Source organism: Narcine bancroftii, unplaced genomic scaffold, assembly GCF_036971445.1.
Source record: "Narcine bancroftii isolate sNarBan1 unplaced genomic scaffold, sNarBan1.hap1 Scaffold_122, whole genome shotgun sequence".
NCBI lineage: Eukaryota > Metazoa > Chordata > Chondrichthyes > Torpediniformes > Narcinidae > Narcine > Narcine bancroftii.
In genome coordinates, this window is record NW_027211857.1 from 565,071 (window position 1) to 585,450 (window position 20,380).

The window sequence follows — 20,380 nt, forward strand, 5'->3', positions numbered from 1 at the left end:
GAGCAGCTCAAATGAGATTTCTTGCTTCTTTTTTTTGAAAGGGTTAAAATAGAATCAAATAAAATAGGAGAGGGAAAAACAGAATAATTTATATCCATGGGAATCGAAATTAATGGTTGGTGATAAAGATACACAATTGTTGAAACATTTGATTAATCTATGAAATAAAATAAATGATGAAATTGCTGTAAGTTGATGTACATCACCCAGAATGGCTTTGATTCAAAATTCTCGTATCTTTTTCAAAGGATCATCAATTTCTGGATTGCTGGTTTCGTAAGGGGATTATAAATGTTGAAGATTGTCATGAAAGGGGTCAATTAATGTCATTTGAGCAACTGAGAAAGAAATATCGTATAACTCATAGCAATCTTTTTTGCTACTTTCAACTAAGAGCATATTTGAAGGATAAGTTGGGAATAACCATGTTGTACTGAAATAGAAATTCCTTATAAAGAGGAATTGTTAAAAAATGTACTTCGATGATGGAACTTTTAAATGAAGAGTTCATATGTCTGGACAAATGTGGGCAATGGTTCTGAATATTGTAATTGATTGGCAAATATGGGCAGATCTATATAAGGATCTTAATGTAAGATAAAAATTAGTTCAGTATAATTGTTTTTACATCAGTCATGTAGCAGATGTCAGGAAGGATTTTATCTGAAAGCTGCACCTGGAGTCAGGTGACTCAGGCAGTTGGATTTGAAAAGCTCCTCAGGAAGCTGATTTCCAATAGAGATCACGTGATCCAGGGGAGTTGTAAAAAATCACTTCAACTCAGCAGTCTGGAATTATTGACCAGAGTTCCACACTGCAGCAGTGAGGAAGGAATTCACAACTGGTTTTACTTCTACAGTTACTTCTTACACCAGTGAAATTGAATAGAATAAAATCAGAATTATCAGATTAATGTTTTCGGTGTGGTGAAGATGTCACAACTTTATTGCATTCGACTTAGCTTGAGATCTTCGAACTTAGATATGATATCTTTTTGGGGAGAATTACAAATCTTTTGGAACATGTTACAGGAGATGTTTTTCTGTAAAATCCAACCTTATTTGTATTAGGAAATATTGAAGGAACAAGGCCCAAATTAAAATTATTAATATATAAATTGAAATTTGTTAAATTAACATTAGCTGTGATGAGGAAATGTATTGAACTTACTTGGAAATCAGATATATTTTTAGGGATGCCAAGATGACATGCAAAAATTCAAAGTTGTATTCCTTTGGAAAAAATTGCATATAGCTTGAGTAATATATACTCTATGCTTTTGTAAATTTGGCACATGAATATTCAAATATTAAGCGTTAATTTGTAATAATGCCCTTTCCATCCCTCTAGACATGTGAGATTCTCCTCTACATTGAAAATTTGTTATTTAGATTTGTTAGATTTCTTCACCACCGCGAATGTTGGAAAAGCGGAGGACTAGTGCAGGGCAGCAGAAAACAGAAAGACCACACCACACCAACATCTGAGAAGCAGAAAATTCAATCCACAGGTCAGTGACCAAGGAAGCAGATCAGTGAGGGGTTCTGCAGCTGAAGGACCCACATAGGTGGCAGGCTGTTGGTTACTTGAGGAGAGGAACCCACGCAGGCTGTGGGCCTCTGTACAAAGCAGTCAAGAAACTAACACCAGACCGTGGACTGCTAGAGACTGGTTCAAAACTGGCTACAAGGGTGTCAGGTATCAGATCTGGGATACGAGTGGGTGCTGAATGGTTCCTTATCATGTCAGAGTTCAAAAACTAGAGCTCGCATTGCCAATGACTTGGATTGGTCTGTGAGCACTGAAAGAGAATCCACAGACCCTCAGTAACTTGGCCCAGGGTTCGGGGTGACAGGGGTGGGGGAGCACTCAGTCTTTCTCTGACCGCAAGAGGCATTTCAGGCAATTTCTTTCAATGGCGAATCTGTCTGCCTTACAGTAGGAAAAAAGCAATTTTGTGTGATGTTACACTTTTTAATTACATAACAGTAAATTGTCTCCTGAAATAGAGATAGAGGTTAAAGTTTCAAACTATTACAAACTACACTCACCAGAGCTAACTGGATTATACCTCTTCCCACTTTTTGTTTGCAAGGACACTATTGATTTTATCACAACTCCTCTGCTTCATCTGTCCTCTGACAGATTATATATTTTACATGGTATATTGATATAATTTTGAAAGAGATGGATTATCGGAGTCATGTAGGTCACAAACAAACACAAACACTTCACAAAACAGCTATTATTTAAAATGCAATGCAAGAGCTTTGTTGAGAGTGAGTCATGCAAGCGCCGAGAACCTTTGCAAATACAGAACAAGGAGACTGTTTTGCTAAATAATTTCAAAAGCAGGTGTAAATGGATTATTATTTTTTAAAGCAAGAGATGATTGGACTCAAAAGTTTGGGTCCAGTGCAGTCATCCGGCTGTTACCAGTTTGCTGTTCTAATAAGATCATGCGGTTTTGCAAGCAGAGAGGAGAGACCAAATAGGCTTTTTCTAAAAGAGAGAGAGAGAGAGAGAGAGAGAGAGAGAGAGAAAGAGAGAGAGAGAGAGAGATGGCAAGCTGGCATCTTGTTGAAAACACATTTTGAAGACGGGTTGTGAAACTTTGTGGTCCATACAAGAGGAAATGGCTGGCTAGAAATGATGTTTCACCTGAAATAAGGGAAACAAAAGGAACTCAATGGTGTCCTGCAGAAGAGGTTATCATTTGGAAAACCCTGATTGTGAAAGTTTTTTTGGCAAGACACCAAAGTGGCTGATCAGAGGGAATCAGTTTTTGTGTGTCCAATGAGCAAGAAAACCCTCTCTGAAACCAACATGAGCCTTCCTGGAGGCTTTTAAGAACCAGAGCTTGGTGAAAAGTCATAAATGTTGCATTCTGTGGACAGTATGAGAATTGATAGTTATCGGTGAACTTGGAGGAGTGTCAAAGAACTTTATACACATTAAATACACCGGAACTTAGAATTAGAAGGGGACAAGGTAAGGCAATTCAGTTAATAGTGATAAGTTAAAGTTTGATCCTGTTTTTTTTTGTTTATAGAAAATTAAAAACAACATTTGTTTTAGTATCCATTTGTCTTGGTGATTTCCTATTGCTGCAAGGTTTTGGGGTCCTCTGGACCCGTAACAGTCCCAAGATGAGGTCTTCTACTCCAGGACACCCAAAATGTCTTATTTCATCAATAAATGCAAATTTCCCCCATATTGTCTTTGATAAAGTTTGTACCCATATCTCCAAATCTCTTCTGTCCTTACCCCACCTCCTCTCCAGCAGAACAAGGACAGGATCCCTCAGGTTTCTCACTTACCACCCATCAGCTGCCACATCTGACACGTTATCCTTGAACATTTCCAACTTCAGCATCATCCTCAAACCTGCTACATCTAAACCGCTCCACTCATATCCTTTTTTCACAGGGGCACGTCTTTCTGTGACTCTCTCGATGGCACTTACCTCTCCACCCTCCACCACCTGATACACTCCCCATTGAAACTGGAGAAATTGCCAAACCTGTCCCTTCCTATTCTCTCACCTCCATCCAAGGCCACAATCAGACCTTCCAGTTGAGGCAGTGTTTCATATGCATCCCATCCAACTTAATCTCCTACATTTGGTCGAGTCAGTTGACCTCAATATCAGCAAGACCAAATACAGACTAGGTGGCCATTTTGCTAAACACCTGCACTATGTGGATCTAAACTTGAGCTTCCAGTGACCTACCATATCAATTCTCGAACCCTTCCCACAACATGTCTGTTGGCCCCATCCCTCACCAGGGTGAGGGCAAACAATCTTAAAGAAAACAGATTATATTCCTCCTGGGCAGCCTTAAACTCTATAGCATGAACACGAATGTTTCTAATTTAAGCAGCCACTCACCTCTGTCTGATTTCACATTTCCATCTCTTGATCTACTGCCCATTTGAATATAATTACTCTTTTAAGGTAGAAGAGTTGACAGTGGTGTTTTCCCCATAAAGTTTGCCATTGAACAACTGGCAAAATTAAGCGGCAGTTATTGCAAAATGAATGGTGTTATTGTTCAAAATCTGTGTATGATCGAAAGTATTCTTGGACTGAATAGACATCTGGGCCATATGGCTATTGAAGAAAAATCTGTACTTGATTGTACATCCGAAAGTACAATGACTACTTCAATCCACTAAAGATTGTTAAAGAGCAAGAATAGACAATACAATCACATAAAATTCCCATAAATACAGCACAAGTATTACTACATAAAACAATCACTCCTCCTTATTGGTCAGAAGCACCTACACTTCCCAAAGAGGCTGAGGAGGTCAAGGCCAACGACTTTCATCCTGAGATTTTACAGGAGCGCAGTTGAGTCTCCTGTCTGGCTGCATCATTGGATGGTCCAGTAGCTGTAAAGCATCAGATAGGAATGATGCAGAGTTTTGAGGATCACTGGGGTCTCTCTTTCCTTTGTAGATGACATTTACTGAGAGTGTTGTTCAAATAGGGCTCAAGGAATTGTTAAAAGACCGTTTCCACCCAGTGCACAGCATCTTTAATCATGTCCATCATCAAAATCAGGACTGCCAGGCTGGGGAATAGCTTCTTCTCACAGGATGTGAGATGGATGAAAAGTATCCTGTAAGTGAGATAGTTACCCCAAATATTTATATATGTAGGGGCTACTTCGATAGAGCTATGAAAGCAACACACACACACCAGGTTAGTCAACACAAGACTGTTTTATTCACACTTTGCAGGCTTCTTTTATTTACCATGTGTCCTGGCTCCATGGGAGAAGGTGGGACATCATTATGAGTTTGTTGCCGATCCACGGAACCACAGGTTTAAATTAAGCCCTCTTAGTGTCCCGTGCCTTCCGGCAGGAGAATCCACAGATCAGCGTGCCATTCCTCGGCATGCAGCACCACGCGAGGGTGGTCAATTAAATGGATGAGTATCCAGTTCTCTGTCTTATGATTTCACGCACCCGCCAAAGAACCTTGCCCACTCGGCCCACTAGACAGCTGCTACACCAACCCACCCCCCAGAACTGTCACCAGAAACTAAAACACCAGTTGCTGTTCTCCCTGCACCGCAATCAGATAGCATTAATCCTAACGGACTTAGCTTAGTTATCTGATTGTCCTGTCCTTCCTTAGGACTATTTCCCTTGCTACTCACACCTCCCATACTAAAAGGTAAGTAAAAGTCCTCTTACCAGGATCCAGTAGCTATTCCTAGCGTGCTTCCTTAACGTCCTCCCGTCGTTTATTCTCAATGCCTCTTCTCAGATATCATGTCATTGTCCTTCTTCACACCTTCCCAACCCTCAGGACTTACTAACTCTTATATGCAGAACTTGCTAATTCTGTCTAAGGCTTACTAATTACATATGCGGAACTTGCTGACTCTCTCTAAGGCTAGAAGACCCTTATCTTATTCAGACAAACTTTACTTCCTACATTCTATTATCTACCCTTATCCTATTCATACTGGCTTTATTCATTACACATATATCCATACTAGCTTTCTTCATCTCTCATATTTTCATATTAGTTTTATTCATCTTTCACAATCCTCACTTTTCTTTTAGCTACACTTCGTGAATTCTCAACTGGAATGTATTACTTGTAAACCTGGTCTTTTTCCCAGTGAGTCAGTAAACGAACTGCAGTCTCAGCATCATCAGACAGAATTTGGGAAACATACATCCTTTGGGTTATAGTGATCTGACGAGGGGTCCGTTGAATTAAATACTGCACACATGTCTTTAAGCAGGGGAGCACCATAATGGCCAGAATAGCGAGTCCAGCTGCTATAAGGGCTGTGGGTATCAGACCCCAGTTACCAATAAAAAGTCTAGTCCATCCCACACCGGACCAAGGTTGCCAAGTCTGAACCTGGGCATGGGAAGATTTTTGAACTCCTGAAGAAGTGTCTTTAACCGCCTGACCGTTGTGAGCATTGTCATTAACCTGTCTTTCACAAACGTTGCCTTCAGCAGCCAACGAGTAATCGAGAGCCAGGCGGTTTTGTTGAACTGTGGCTCGTATCTGTCATCTTTCTTCAGCCCATAAATGCAGGCCATCGCTGTCTGTTCGGTGATGATCTCCAAGGCTGCCTGGAGTCTGATTAAATGATTTAAATGCCAAGCAGCTCTGGTGTTCTGGAACAGCTAAAGTCATTTACAACTGGAACTCCCCTTACAGTGGTGGTTCTTAACATTCCGAATGTCTCTGTGACCCAAAGGATGATTTACAGGAGACCAAGTTGGGGAGGGGTGTTTCTTGTCACTTAACCTGTGAGTTGCAGCCTGTCTGTGAACATTAGCATATGTATTCACTCTATCTCTGCTACATGTACAATCCTGATTAACATTCTGTCTGTCCTTGTCCCACCATCTTCTTTGTGCTATCTCTTTAAAACTCCTCTTTTTAATACCTGTAGAGGCCAAAATACAAATCAAATCTACTCCCCTAGGGCTGTTCTGTTCCCCTGGTCCATGTTGGGATCCTATATTATCCCATACCCCACTATGACTATACTCTATACCTGCGCCCTGTCTACATTCTAAAGGTAAATATTTGTCACCTCTGCTGTCCCTGTTCCAGGAGGACTTAATACATTGTGATCAATTTGGTGATTTCCCAAGAATTGGGAACCAACAAGTAAACAAAACAACAAATCGTAAAAACAGCATTACAGCACTTTTTCCCGGCGTAATGTAACTTTCAGATCAGAAGGATGAAGGACTGCACGCCAGGTGGAGGGTAGATTATCAATGTCGTTAGTCTGTGGATCAGCAGCTCGTTTAATTTGTTGGATGTGGCTCCATCCCTTTTCTTTCGTTCGCTCGGCAGTGTCTGTAATCAAAAGTACACAATAGGGGCCATCCCAGACAGGTTTTAGTTGGTGATCTTGCCATGCTTTTACATATACCCAATCACCAGGTTTAATAGAATAAAACCCAGGGGTGGGTTTTGAGCTAATAAACCCTTCCGTGTTAATTTGCATAGAGAGGCAGAAAGTCCCTTTAAATATTTGGATATGTACTGGTCGTTAGCCTCAGGGGTAGGGGTATTAATGTGGAATCCCATGTAAGGAAGACCAAACATCATCTCATATGCTGAGACAGCAAGATCCTTATGAGGGGCTGTGCAAGTCCTGATTAAAGCTAAGGGTAAGCATTTAATCCAGGAGAGACCAGTTTCCTCATGAAGTCGAGTGAGCTGATTTTTCAAGGTCTGATTCATTCATTCAACATGGCCTGAGCTCTGGGGGTGCCATGGGGTATGTAGCTGCCAATCTATTCCCAGTTTTTTACACACACCCTGGAGTACCTGAGAGGTAAAGTGTGTACCTCAATCTGAGTCAATGGTTTGAATCATACCATAATCACAGACTCCAGTAGTATCTTGATAACAGAGCTGGCACACAGCCCCTACCCTTTTCTTGCTGTCCATCCACAACTTCCTTGACTGCCTGCATCAAAATCTTAGCCTTTCCTTTCAGTTTATCCTCTGACCTCTGGACATAAGCCCTTTGTACGATCTGTAAAAGCTGTGTTATTCCCTGTTCATGGCAATTCTCAGTCTTCTGCAATTTCCTTCTAATGTCTGGGGCTGAATTTGTAACAAAGCCCATTAATACCAATTGTTCACCCACTGGGGATTCTATATCCAGACCCCCATATTGCTCTATGGCCGTACGTAATCTATTCAGAAATGCAGAGGGGGTCTCCTCGGGACCTTGGGGAACCTCAAATGCTTTCTTAAAATTCTGTCCCTTTGGAACAGATTCCTTGATTCCTTTTATCAGATTAACCCTATATTCCTCCATTAATGTGCAACCATCATTAGTATTCTTATCCCAATTTGGTTTTGCCAGGGGGAATTTAAGTTCCCCAGGTATCACCTCTGGTCCCCCTTGGTGTTCCCTATCCCAGACTCTAATCCCTGCCTGGCGAATCATTCCACGTTCATCCAAAGTGAACAGAGCCCTAACGATCGATGTTAACACATCCCATGTATATATATTTGGTCCCAAAAATTGATCTAATTGTTCGGCACATCCCTGAGGATCCTCTATCAGTGAGGTCATTTCTCTCTTAAAGTTATGCACCTCCGTACTAGTCAGGGGCACATTTACGAAACCGAGACCCCCTCCCATGGGAACTTCCCGTAAAGGTCTCATCCAGTTAATTTCTGGCTTATCCTCTCCTTTATAATGTCTAGATTCCTGCTCTCCGGGAAATGAATCAAAGGGTTCTGCCCTTCCCTCCCGGAGGGTCACACACTGTTTTGAATCAAAGTCTCCTCCCTCTCTTGTCAATTGAGGTGGTAATCTAGTACTTTGTGAACGGGTCATCATACCACCCCTACTTCCTTCTCCTTTCTTTAGCTGTGGGGAGGAGGGGAAGGTGAAGAAGGGTAGAGCAGAGGAGAGAGGGGAAAGATAGGAGCCGGCATAGGAGGAGCATAAGGTGGAGGAAGAGAACGTAACCCCTTACATTCTTCTGCCTCCTGGATAAGTTTGCGATTAGGCAATCCTGCCTGACTACGTGCTGTTTCTGTGAACGGAGGACCAGGGGGTATCCTGTCTGTGTCCCATCATGTCATTGTTCTTATTCACAAACCTGCCTTTGTCCTTATTCACACCTTCCCAACCCTCAGGGCTTTAACTCTGATATGCAGAACTTGCTAATTCTGTCTAAGGCTTACTAATTACATATGCCCGGAACTTGCTGACTCTCTCTAAGGCTAGAAGACACTTATCTTATTCAGACAAACTTTACTTCCTGCATTCTATTATCTACCCTTATCCTATTCATCCTGGCTTTATTCATTACACATATATCCATACTGGCTTTTTTCATCTCTCATATTTTCATATTAGTTTTACTCATCTCTCACACGATGGTGAACCAGAGCTCCAAGGGTGGTGGCCGTCCTCTGGGTCGATCCCCAATACTGTCCCCTGTCACCCACCAGGCCTATCCCCAAAGCCCCCATTTCCCACCAGGCCTGTCCCCAAACTCCTCCTCTGTTGAGATCATCTCCAAAACCCTGTTCACCACCGGGCCTGTCAACAAAGACCCTCTCCCCCACCGATCCCATCCCCATAGCCTCTGTCCCCCATTGGGCCCTTCCCCAATGCTCTGCCTATTGCTTGGACCAGTGCTCCTGCCTCCCACCAGGGCGTTCAACAAGCCCCTCTCCCCCAACATGCCCAGCCCAATGTCCCCGTCCGCACCCCCACCCCAATTGGCCTATACCCAAAGGCCCATCCCCCATCAGGTCTGTCCACCCACCAGACCCGTTCCCTCACTGGGACCCTCTCCAATTGATCACCCATCACAACTATTGTTGGAACCAAGGGGTTAAGTAATCATAGAAAATATGCCTATGTACTATTCGTTATGTATTCATTAATCCAGTACGACATAACAATTTACTATTTACTTCAATTATACTGTTTAAGGGAAATATTAATGCAATTAAGTAACAGCCACAGTATGTAGAAAAGTTGGCTGATTATAGTATGTGGAGAATTTGCTGCCTCCAAATACAAAGACAGAAAATGTATGAACCAATTTAGAAGGAATGCTAAGACATGAGGAGGTGTTGAGTAGAAGAGAAGACGATGACCAGACGAGAACAAAGAAATAATTAGAAATATCTGGGGTATGAATTGATTTCTGATCAAGCCAACAGGATGCTCTGGCCTTGAGGATTAAGATGGGAGGTCTACACCATCGATAATTGCAGAGCAGGAAACTGCTTGAGATAAATCTTATGCAAGGAGATTATCAAAGAAAGCCAACTTTTGTTCAGTGTAATAATGTTGATCTATATAAACAGAAGAGACTGGACAGTAGGGGTCAGTCTTGGGGAATAGCTCACTGTGCAGGTGACCTTTGAACTAACAACTGAACCAGAGCTCTGTTAAGCTTTATTCTTGTGCTGTGTAATAAACTGATTGTTGAACCGAATACCTTCTCCTATCACTTTATTTAATGAACACGCTGGACTCAGATGACACATAGACTAAATTAAGTGTAGGGTAAAGCCAGAGTCCGACACTACCCCACCCCAGTTCTTGAACCTCCCCTTCCCCCACCTATAGGCCTTGGAATCTGAGCTGCTCCTGGGACCCCCAGACAGTGGAGATGTGGGGAGGGCAGTGGTCCATCTCCTTCCCGATGGCAGTGTCCCATACCTTCACCAAGCTGGGGAATCCCTTGACCCTTCGCACAGGGATATCTGTCCCATCTGAGCCAGTCATCTCTCTCCCCCCACCCTGGAGAATGTGGCCCAGTTCAGCTGGTTGCTACAGTACACTCTGCCTTTCACCTCTTTCCCCAGGACTCCTGCTCCCACGTCCTTCAATGAGATATGTGACCACAGCCAGGAGCTGCCCCCTCCTCATTACCCTTGGCCCAGTGGGTGAGTGGGTGGACATGATAAGGCATTTTTTAGGTGGTGGAATTGGGTATTAAAATTTGGGTGAGATCTGGGAAAGAGAGCAGTGATCATTCGGCCAGGGAGAGGCATTGAGGACAGAGTCACTGGGCAGGGGTCAGAACATCCTGGAAACAAGGGCACTGGTATTGGAAGCAATCGCAGCTCATGGAAAGTGGGAGGAAGAATCCTGGGAATCATTGAGAGTGGCGAGGTTAGTGCCGCGGTTAGAACAACACTGTTAAGGGGCCAGCGAGCCGAGTTTGAATTTTACACTGTCACTGAGGAGTTGTACATTAGTCCCGTGTCTGCATGAGTTTCCACCAGGTGCTCCTGGTCCTTCCACCATTTAAAACGTACCGGGGTTTGTAGGTCAATGGTGTAATTGAGTGGTTGTGGCTCATAGGCTGAAAGGGCCTGTTCCCGGGCTGCATGTGTCAATCTAAAATATCCATCTAAAATGATATTCCAGCTTGTCATTAATTTTTAAAAGAATCAACTCAAAAGACTGGTCCAGATAGACAACTCCGAAACAGTCCTTTCGGCCCATCTTTTCTGCTGGCCAAGCTGCTTGCAAACAGTCCATATCCCTCTCATCCTTTTCATTCCACGGACCCATTCAACTCACATTACATTGTCAATCTCACGGCCTGTGGGAAGAAGTTATTTCCCTGTCTGGCAGCCTGCTTTTGTTCCTCCATATCTCCTTCCTGATGGTACTGGGTCAAAGATGCTGTGTGCTGGATGTCTGCGGGTCTATTTACAGGCCCCATCCCTGGACAATCAGAGGCCCCTTGTCTCGAAGTCCCGTCCATGTGGCCTCTCACTCATCAATCCCTCATCAGAAAACAACTACCCCATCCTTACCTACCTCTACCAGCCCTTAGTATCCTCATGACAGTTCCAGGCACCTGTTATGTCGACCCTTGATGACCTGAGCCAGCTCTAATTTGGACCCTGGCCTCACCTAAACTATTGGAATAACCTGCGCCTTCTACCCTTGAGAGCCTGAGGGAATCCGCACCCTCAGCAGTGTCCTGCTGGTCCACCATCGAATGCCCTCCATCCCCTTCCACGAGTTCCCTGCTGTTATCAGGCTCCTGGATGGACCCCACCCTGGCAAAACTACCCATATTTTCACTGATTCCTCTGCACCTCCACATTCCATCCAGGGGTCAGGGTTGTGTTGTGGGACTGGTGGAGAACAAAGCACCAATATCAGGAGACAGGGAGCAGTGTAGAGTCCCCCAGCTCTGCGAGATGGGGAACAGTGCAGAGACCCCCAGCTCCAGGAGACAGGGACCAGCACAGAGACCCCCATTTCTGGAAGACCGTCTGAGTTGTACACAAGTCTGGACATTGGGCTATACAAGATCAGAGAGGCAAAGGGCTTAGTTATGGAAAGGATAAGGATTAGTAAAGCGGGAGTTTTGGAGCTTCTAGGGTCAATTAAGGTGGATAAGTCTCCTGGTCCTGATGGGATTTTTCGCAGGACTTTAAGGGAGATCAGGGAACAAATAGCGGGGGCACTGACAGTGATTTTTCAAAGATCACTGGAGGAGGGTGTGTGGTACGGGATTGGAGGGTTGCAAATGTAGTTCTGTTGTTCAAAAAAGGCAGTAGGTGTAGGCAAAGTAATTATTGGCCAGTAAGTTTGACTTAGGTGATGGGGATGGTTGTGGAGGGTATTCTTTGAGATAGTATGTACAAATATCTGGATAGGCAAAGATTGATTGGGGGCACCCAGCAAGGGAAAATCATGTTTGACGAATCTTGTTGAGTTTTTTGAAGAGGTGACAAGAAAAATGGATGAAGGTCGGGTGGTTGATAAGATCTATTTAAATTTTAGTAAAGCTTTTGATAAGGTACTGCATGTAAGGTTAGTTAGGAAGGTTCAGTCACTAGGGATTAATAGATAGTGAGATGGGTTCGGAGGTGCCTGGGACATAGACAGCAGAGAGTCATGGTGGACAACTGTCTGTTAGGATGGAAGCCTGTGACGAGCGGTGTGCCTCAGGGATCGGTATTGGGTCCCCTGTTGTTTATCATTTATATTCATAATTTGGTTGAGGGGGTGGTTAACTGGGAAAGCAAATATGCAGACGATACGAAAATAGGGGGAGTGGTGGATGGTGAGGAAGGTTTTCTTGGATTACAGGATTTGGTTTGTTTGGAAAAGTGGAATGATGGAATTTAATGTTGACAAGTGTGATGTGCTGCATTCCGGAAAAAATAAGCAAAATGGGATATATACTGTTAAGGGGAGGGTGTCGAGATGTGCAGACGAACAGAGGGATCTTGGAGTTATGGTACAGAGTTCACTGAAGGTGGATTCCTATGTAGACAGGTCTGCTGTCCTTCATAAACCATAGTGTAGAGTGTAGGAGCTGGGAGGTGATGCTGCAGCTGTTTAAGGCATTGGTGAGGCCTGGTTTGGAGTACTGTGCACAGTTCCCGTCTCCATACTACAGGAAGGATATAGATAAGGTGGAGAGGGTGCAGAGAAGATTTTCAAGGATGTTGCCTGGCTTACAGCATCTGGATTACAGGGAGAGATTAAGGAGACTGGGACTTTATTCATTGAAACGTAGACAATTGAGAGGGGACAATGGAGGTATTTAAAATTATGAAAGGAATAGATAGACTAGACATGAGTAGACTCTTTCCACTGAGGGCAGGGAAGGTTGGAACAAGAGGTCATGAGTTCAGGGTAAGAGGGCAAAACTTTAGGAGAAATATTAGAGGATGCTTCTTCACTCAGAGTGGTGGCAGAATGGAATGATCTTCCGAATGAGATTGTTGCAGCAGGATCCCTCTATCATTTAAGAGAAGTTTGGATGTGTACATTGAGGTGAGGGGGTTGGAGGGATATTGGCGGAGAGCGGGAGGATTCAGCTAGTGGAGTTGTTCTAGTGAACCGGTGTGGACTCAAAAGGCCGACAGGCCTGTTTCCGCTTTGTAAATGGTTATATGGTTACATGGCGACACAGTTTTCCATTTCAATGTCCCATCCCTTGTTACAAAACTCTTCGCTCTCCACATTAGTGCTGCACATTTCTTCACTGCTGCTATGGCTGGACTCAGAAAGTTTGTTTGATATTTATCCAACTTCAGTTTTGTATCTGCTTCATATACATGACCAAGCACAAATATTCTCGCATCCTTTTGTATTTTTATCTTCATAATTTTAATAATTGGAGATAAGTCCATTTAATTTATATGGAGTATAGCAGAATTGATGTGGAGAATTGTATTTTATATCTGGCATTAATCGTATTTGTAACACTCTTGACACAATCTTGACCTTATTTCTTCCTGAATTTGTATATTTCAATCTTCTTTCCACTTTTGTTTCGATTTATATAAATCCTTTTCCCCATATTATTTGATGTCTATAAAATCTTCTTCCCACATCTGAAACACATTTCTGATATTTAGGTCATTTCTCTGGGGTAAGATAGAATTGGTGTCAAATATTTGACGGAACCAGTCCATATCCTGCATTTCTAATTGATAACATGCTGTCCTTACACCAATCTGACCAGCTTCTTTGTGAAATTGTCACATCCAAGTCCAACACCCATCATTCTCCTGAACTCTGCTATCCTGGTTTTGAATTTTCTCTCTGGAGAACATCATATATTTCATTGATAAATTTGGGTGTATTCCCCATCCAGACTGTTTGTTCCATTTCACTAACTTTAGGTGGGGCCAACATTGGTTCCCATCTTTCTCTTAAGAATGATGTAAGCGGGAGAAAACAGAAGAAGGTCCCACTGGCCACTTTGTATTTGTATTTAATTGTTTGAAGAATTTCTTCCATGTAGCAGTCTTCAAAATATCTTATACCTCTGTCATAACACAAATTTAATATTCTATTACCTCTGTTCATATTTTGACACACTGGTGCTTTTCTTGAGATCCCTACCTTTTTTCCCTAAACATACATTAATTTCTTGCCACGTTCTGATCGGATCTATGTCTTTTTTTCTAGTAATTTGACTCTCCATTTATTGATAAAATACTTTGCTTCCCCTCCTCCATTGTTGTCGGGTTTGTGTGGGTCCCACAGGTAAAGAACCAGACCAAAGCGGAGGTACAAAGCACACATTTATTTTGGGGAATGAAACAGGACAACAGGGTCTATATGTTAGGCAAACCTCTACACACAGAGTACGCAGGGAGTAAATATACACTTCTGATTAGGAGGGAGAAACCGACAGAGACTGGGGGAAATTACATGAACGTACACATTCAACATTCAGGATCAAGTTGATATTGTGAGCCCTACCCCTTGACCAGTATGGACATGGCTCTTGCTACCTGACCTCGAGGATCACCCGAACCCCATGTGCAAGGTGCTACTTACTAGCCATGAAGAATCGAAAGAGGCAGAACAAAGGGGAACATGGTCCTTTATAGTTCTGGGGGCAGTGCTGGGATGGCCAATCACTCGTGGCAGGCTTGGCCCCGATGACTGCTGCGGCCAATGCTCGAAGCCATCCAGGGGTTCAGCAGGGGTCAGTCGAGGTGATTCACCTGGGCCAATTGGGTGAAGGTCAGGGCTGAGTCTGGCCGGGCTGCCTGGAATGCAGCTCCTGGTGATTTAGGTGGGCCAATCGCAAGGATCACCTTGATGGCTTGGAGTGAGTCTTTAGGAACATAGGAAGTAGGAAAAGGAGTAGGTCAAAAATGGCCCATCGAGCCTGCTCCACCATTCAATGAGATCATGGTTGATCTAATTTATGACTTAACTCCACCTACCTGCCTTCTTCCCATATCCCCCAATTCCTCTATCATGTAAAAATTTATCTAACCGAATTTTAAATATGTTTAATGAAGCAGCTTCAACCACTTCCCTGGTTAGAGAATTCCAAACATTCACAACTCTCTGGGAAAAACTATTTTTCCTCATCTCTGTCCTAAATTACTCCCCCGAATGTTGAGACTGTGTCCTCTCATTTTAGTTTCCACGGCCAGCTCAAAAAACCTTCCTACATCTATCCTATCCATACCCTTCATAATTCTATATGTTTCTACAAGATGTCCGCTCATTCTTCTGAACTCGAGCGAATACAATCCTAGACGATTTAATCTTTCATCATGTCAACCCTTTCATCCCAGGGATCAACCTAGTAAATCTCCTCTGGACCGTCTCCAAAGCCAATATATCCTTCCTCAAATATGGAGACCAGAACTGGACACAGTACTCCAGGTGCGGTCTCACCAGTACTTTATACAGTTGCAACATTATCTCCCTACTCCTGAATTCAATTCCTCTAGCGATGAAGACAAACATTCCATTTGCCTTCTTAATAACCTGCTGCACCTGCAACCTAACTTTTTGCGATTCATGCACAAGCACTCCCAAGTCCCTCTGCACAACAGCATGCTGTAGTTTTCACCCTTTAAATAATATTCAGCTCTTTTATTTTTCTTGCCAAAGTGGATAACCTCACACTTACTAACATTGTACTCCATCTGCCAGACCTTTGCCCACTCATCCAGCTTAACTATATCCCTCTGCAGACTCTCCACATCCTCATTACAATTTGCTCTTCCACTCAATTCGGTGTCATCCGCAAACTTGGCTACACCACATTTTGTCTCCTCCTCCAAGTCATCAATGTAAATGATGAACAGTTGTGGGTCTTGCACCAACCCCTGCGGCACCCCACTTACCACTCTCTGCCAACCTGAAAAACTCCCACTTATCCCGACTCTCTGCCTCCTGTCAGACAACCAATTTTCGATCCATGCCAATATACTTCCCCGGATTCCACTTTCCTGTAACTTACTGATAAGTCTCTTGTGCGGCACCTTATCAAACGCTTTCTGTAAATCCAAATATACAACATCAACCTGTTCCCCTCTATCCACCGCACCCATGATATCCTCAAAGAATCCTAACAAGTTTGTCAAACAAGATCTTCCCTTTCTAAAACCATGCTGCGTCTGCCTGATTGAACCCTACGTTCCAAAAGTTTCACTATTTCATCTTTAATGACGGCTTCAAGCATTTTTCCAACTACAGACGTCAAGCTAATTGGCCGATAATTTCCAGTCTTCTGCCTACATCCTTTCTTAAAAAATGGCGTGACATTTGCTGTCTTCCAGTCTGCTGGGACCTGCCCAGAATCCAAGGAATTTTGGTATATGACCACCAATGCATCAACTATAACTTCTGCCATTTCCTTCATAACCCTTGGATGGATATCATCAGGACTAAGTGATTTGTCTGGCTTTAGTCCCATTAGTTTCTCCATCACTACTTCCTTTGTAACAACTATTTTATCAAGGCCCTCCCCAACATTCGTGTCCTTAACTCTGCACTTGGGCATGCTGGACGTGTCTTCCACCGTGAAGACTGACACAAAATATTTGTTCAATTCATTGGCCATTTCCTCATGTTTTGCTACCAGTTTTCTTTTCTCATCCTCCAAGGGTCCTATGTTAACTCTCGCCACCCTCTTCCATTTTATATATTTATCAAATTTTTTGCTTTCTGTTTTTATATTTTGTGTCAATTTACTTTCATAATCCTTTTTCCCATTTCTTATTACCTGTTTTGTAACCCCTTGTTGTCTCTTAAAGTTTTCCCTATCTTCCAGTTTCCCACTGCTCTTTGGAGCTTTGTACACCTGCACCTTCAATTTTATATTCTCCTTTATTTCCTTTTGTTAACCACGGTTGATTTTCCCTCCCTTGCTGCCCTTTTTCCTGAGTAGTATATATTTTTGTTGAGCATTACAAAATATTTCTTTGAAAATCTTCCACTGTTCCTCAACTGTTTCATTGATTAGCCTGTGCTCCCAGTCCACTCTGCCCAATTCCACCCTCATCCTATGGTAGTCACCCCTGTTTAAGGATAATATATTAGTTTTAGATCTAACTATTTCCCCTTCCATCTGAATGAGAAATTCAATCATACTATGATCGCTATTTCCCAGATGGTCTCTGGCTATTACATCATTTACTCTACCTATCTCATTGCACAACACAAGATCCAGGAGAGCATTTTCTCTTGTGGGTTCCTTAACATGCTGCTCAAGAAAGCTATTGCGGATGCATTCTATGAAGTTCTCTTCCAGACTCCCACGACCAACTTGATTTTCCCAATCTATGTGGAAGTTAAAGTCCCCCATGACTACTGCCGTATCATTATTACATGCCTCACTTATCTCTCTATTTATTTCCTGTGCCACTAAACTATTGTTATTTGGTGGGTGATAGATAACACCCACCAATAATTTTTTTCCCTTTGTTATTCTTTATCTCCACCCAAATGGACTCAACATTATGCTCTTTAGATCTTATATCATCCCTCACTACTGCCTGGAGCTCATCTTTGATTAAGAGTGCAACTCCACCTCCCTTACCATCCTGTCTATCTCTTTGCACCACCTGATACCCTTGAAAGTTTAATTTCCATTTAGGATCACCTTGTAGCCATGTTTCCGTGATGGCTACCAAATCATAGGCATGGGAACCGATTTGCGCCTCAAGTTCACTAACCTTATTTTTAATACTGCGGGCATTCAGATAAAGTGCCCTTATGCTCATTGTCCTTTTAATATCTAGTGACTTCTGTAACCTTTTCTTTTGATTTTTCTGCCCACTATTTTCCTTTGTAATTTTCTTAACACTGTCATTGACCCGCAAAATCACTGCACCATCTGATTTTTTACTTTCTCCTCCCAACATTACGTTTCCTATTTTACTTCTCCTGGCCATTACTTTATCTTGTCTCTTCATTCATTCTGTCTCGTTATTATTACATTAAAAAATGATTGGGTTTTTTAAAGCTTGAAATCAAAAGGCTGGTCCAGATAGACACAGAAACAGGCCCTTCGGCCCCTCTCTCCTGCTGGCTGAGATGTTCTGTTTTTATTCCTCCATATCTTCTTCCTGATGGCAGGGGGACAAAGATGCTCTGTACTGGATATCTATGAGTCTATTTAGAAATCCCATCCCTGCAAACAATCAGAGGTCCCTTGCCTTGAGTTTCCACCCATGTTGCCTCTCCCTCAGCACTCTCTCATCAGAACACTACTGCACCCTCCTTTCCCAAGTCTCAGTATCCCGCTGACAATTCCAGTCAGCTGCCATGTCTGTACCCTGCCCCACCTAAACCGATGGATCGATCAGCACCTTCTCCCCTCAAGAGTTCGAGGAATCCACTCTCTCGCAATGTCTTGCTAATGAATGTCCTGCATTCTCCTTCCCCCTTGGTTTCCTCCTGTTATCAGGCACCTGGATGGACCCCACCCTGTTGAAACTACCCGTGTTCTCACTGATCTCTCTGTACCTCTGCCCTCCACTCAAGGGTCTTGGTTGTCTTGTGCGGCTGGTGGAGAACAAAGCATCAACTCAAGGAGATGGGGAGCAGTACAGAGACCCCCAGCTCCAGGAGACAGGGAGAACTACAGAGATGCCCAACTCTGTCAATCAGATAAAATCTAATCATCAGTTGCAAGGTGCAAGGAACTCTCAGACTGCTGCACGTAGGGCAGGTGTGGCCCATCCCCACACCTCCACCCTGGCAATTCCCAAAACAGTTTTCCTATTCATGTGGGGGTCCAAAATGGATAGAGTCTGGAGAAGGACCATGTACATGGTCAATCAATGGGGGCAAGGGTGTAACCAGCATGGCCATCATTGTGTGTGGCTGTGCGTGGAACCAAAGTGCAAGGGCACTAAATGCCGCTATGTGCTGAGATTCTACCTGGCTCACAGGTGTTGCAAAAGATTGGTTTGGCCCTGGTACTGCTCAGTGTCCCAGTCAGTGGGACTTTGCCCCATTACCTTCCTGGGAATGGTTTCATAAACAAACACTTTTGACCATAAGGTTATCAGGCAGTGGTCAGCAGAGCATTGCTGACACAGAGACTCCAGGACTTGATGGGATACTGCGGGGTGGTCCACAGAGCAGAGCATCCAGAGACAGACATCCAGAACTGCTGGAAAACCAGAAACTCAGTGAAAGATGCCCTTCAGTTTGCCTGAAACCCAGATGGGAGTAGCGAACACTAGAAGGCATCTGACAAAAGCAAAGGGAGGAAGGTTTAGGGCAATATCAGGGGTACTTGTTTTTACACAGTGTTGTGGGTGCCAGGAATGCCTTGCCAGGAGTGGTGATGAAAGCCAAAACATTAGGGGCATTTAAGGGGCTCTTAGTCACATTGAGGGGCTGAGACCAAGGAGGATATTCTCCAATAGCAGAGAGTGGCAGTAACCACAAGATGTCAAGGTGGTGGCAATGAAGCTAAACACAGACCATCTAAGGCAGGCGTGTCAAACTCAAATTCACAGAGGGCCAAAATTAAAAACTTGGACTAAGTCGTGGGCCAAACTAAATATTTATTGAAAATTTTGAACAACATCTGCATGTTTTCTCTTCTTTCAACATATGTAATGTTAAACTTTTTCTTATTAAAATAAATGTTTAATAATAGTTTTGGTTAAACTCTTTCCAGAAGAAGCATTAACAAATGAGAAATAAAATATTCAATAAATAATATTTCTCTATAGCCTTTAAGCTCCTTTTAAATGTATTTTTTTTCACAAGCCAACAAGTCAAAAAAATAACAACTTGCTTCAATGAAAATCCAATCTTTCAACTACGAACAGTCCAAAGTTAACCAAAGAAAATATTAATCCAAGCTTAGCTTGCTACACTGTGATTTACTCTGATGCACCTGGGTCTAAACCAGATACTTGGCATTCTTCTTAGATACAAATTCATCAAACTCTGGGGTCAGAGTTTTCCTCCCACCTGTCTTGAAAGGTCCTGTTTTCTGTCTTTCATTTGGCCACTTTTCGTAAGGGGTTTATTACATGTGAGTTTGGCGACAGGTCACAGATGCTAATTAAAGTAAACAGAGGAGGTGGGGGCAATTAGCGGGCTGACGGGCCGGCGCCAACGCAT